Below are 2,448 nucleotides of genomic sequence, written 5' to 3' on the forward strand. Positions count from 1 at the left end.
GGGAGGCTGAGGCAGAAGGATCGCTTGAGCCCAGGAGTTTGAGGTTGCTGTGAGCTAGGCTGACGCCACGGCACTCTAGCCCGGGCAACACAGCAAGACTCTGTCTCAAAAAAAAAAAAAAAGTTAAAATTCCGTTCCTTAGTCTCACTGGCCACGTTTCAAGCGCCAGATGTCCACCTGGGGCGGTGGCAGTTTATTAAACAGTGCAAGGCTACTGTGTGAGACTGTTTTTATAAAGTCCACAAAAAGACAAAATTAAACATACATTATTTAGGGATAGACACATACGAGGTAAAACTATACAGAAATGCATGAAAACGAATTTTTTAAAAAATTGAAGATTTGGCTGGAAGCGGTGGCTCATGCCTGTAATCCCAGCACTCTGGGAGGCCCAGGTGGGAGGATCACTAGAGGCCAGGAGTTTGAGATCAGCCTGAGCAAGAGTGAGACCCTGTCTCTACTAAAAATAGAAAAATTATCCGGCATGGTGGTGCGAGACTTAGGGATGCTGGGAGGTGGGCTGGAGGTCGGGGGGACGGCGGGGCCGAGCCTTGGCAGGACGCCTGCGGCCACCCCGGGCTGGCATCCACCTCCCAGCCAGTTGTGACCTTCCAGGGACCTTGCCACGGGGCTTCAGCCAGCCTGCATCCGTCACATGCTGCAGCCGGTGCCTGGCAAGGCAGAGAAGTTTCCAGCAACTTGGTGGATCAGAGCTGGGACGTGGGGTGAGGGGATCTGGAGCGACCACACTGGACTCCAGGTTCTACTTGCCAATGAAGTGTTGGGAACGGCTGAGGGTCCCAGCAAGGAAAGCCAGGTGCACCCTCTGCCCGTGATCAGAGCTCAGTAAGGTCCCCAGGCTGGCAGAGGCACGGGGACGCTGGCCTAGCGGGGTGGGGACAGCCTGGGAGCTGCTCTCCAGGACAGACAGACAGAGCTGTTTCCAGGCCGGGCTTCCCGGGAGCAGAGCCCCATCCAGGCGCACAAGGCCTGCGGCGGGGCGGGGCAGCTGCTTTTGTTTTCCATCCGCTTCTCTGGCTTGGACAGAAGGGCCTGCAGCTCCAGAAATATCTAGGAACGTGGGCCACGCCCCCGGGGTGGCTGCCCGGTGGTGGCACCAGAAGGTCAGCAGAGGTGCAGTGTAAACAGTGGCTGCAAAACACCAGCACCAGATGGGAGCCCTGTGGGCAGGTGGGCACAGCGCGTGACCTGCTGCAGCCACAGGGCGGAAACAGCCCACGTGGTTTAGCCAGCAGGGAACGGAGACACAACACGGCCCATCCCGGAATGTGATTCAATAAAAAAAAAGGAACAAGGCTCTGACACAGGCTGCAATGTGGATGGACCTTGAGGACATCGTGCTCAGTGAGAGACGCCAGAAACAGAAGGACACACAGCGTGAGACTCCATTTATATGAAATATCCAGAACAGGCAGATCCACAGAGGCGGGACGTGGATTCGTGGGTACCAGGGGCCGGGGAGGGGTTGGGGAGTGACTGCTGATGTGGACGGGGCTTCCTTGTAGAATATTCCTGGAATTAGAGAGAGGTGGTCGCACACATTGTGAGTGCACTAAAAACCACTGAGACCCCCATCTCTACAAAAATAGAAAAATTATCCGGCACGGTGGTGCACACCTGTACTCCCAGCTACTCAGGAGGCTGAGGCAGGAGGATCGCTTGAGCCCAGGAGTTGGAGGCTGCAGTGAGCTGTGATGACGCCACTGCACTCCAGCCTGGGTGACAGAGCAAGACCCTGTCTCAAAATAAACAAATGTAATAAAAATAAATGTGTGTGTATATACACATATATATATATTTCAGCCTCGTGGGCCACGTGGTCTGCGTCAAAATTACTCAATTCTGCAGCCACAGACAATATGTAAATGAATGAGCATGGCTGTGTGCCAATAAAACTTTATTTACAAAAACAGTCAACCCCTGATCCATAAGTGATCCAGTTGGCTTTACTAGTACTAATCTCATTTCTGCTTTAAAAACGTGTCATTGTTGTTTTACTTATTTAGCACCTTTTGTTTTCACAGATGATGTTGGTCTAGTCTTTTGCCCCTTCTAGTTTAATCTAAAGGCACACACGTGCTGTTTGAAATTTTCCTAGTGGTTAACTATATGTTGTTTTTAAAAAAACATAGTGAATTGAATTTTGCCAATTATCATCTATCCAACAGAATGTACTGATTCCGGCCATACAAGATGAATATACTTAATTATCGTCATCTGCAAATGTGAATTCCTGCCGAGAAAATGCCAGCAAAATTAACTTAAAATTCAGAAAATAAGCCAGTTTCTAAATCAATTCCAAAATCATGAGATGTTCTATATATACCAGACTTAACCATTTAAGAAGTGCAATGGATGCCGGGCGCGGTGGCTCACGCCTGTAATCCTAGCACTCTGGGAAGCCGAGGCGGGCGGATTGTTTGAGCT

The sequence above is a fragment of the Propithecus coquereli genome, unplaced genomic scaffold, assembly GCF_000956105.1.
Source record: "Propithecus coquereli isolate 6110/MARCELLA unplaced genomic scaffold, Pcoq_1.0 Scaffold232, whole genome shotgun sequence".
NCBI classification, from domain to species: domain Eukaryota; kingdom Metazoa; phylum Chordata; class Mammalia; order Primates; family Indriidae; genus Propithecus; species Propithecus coquereli.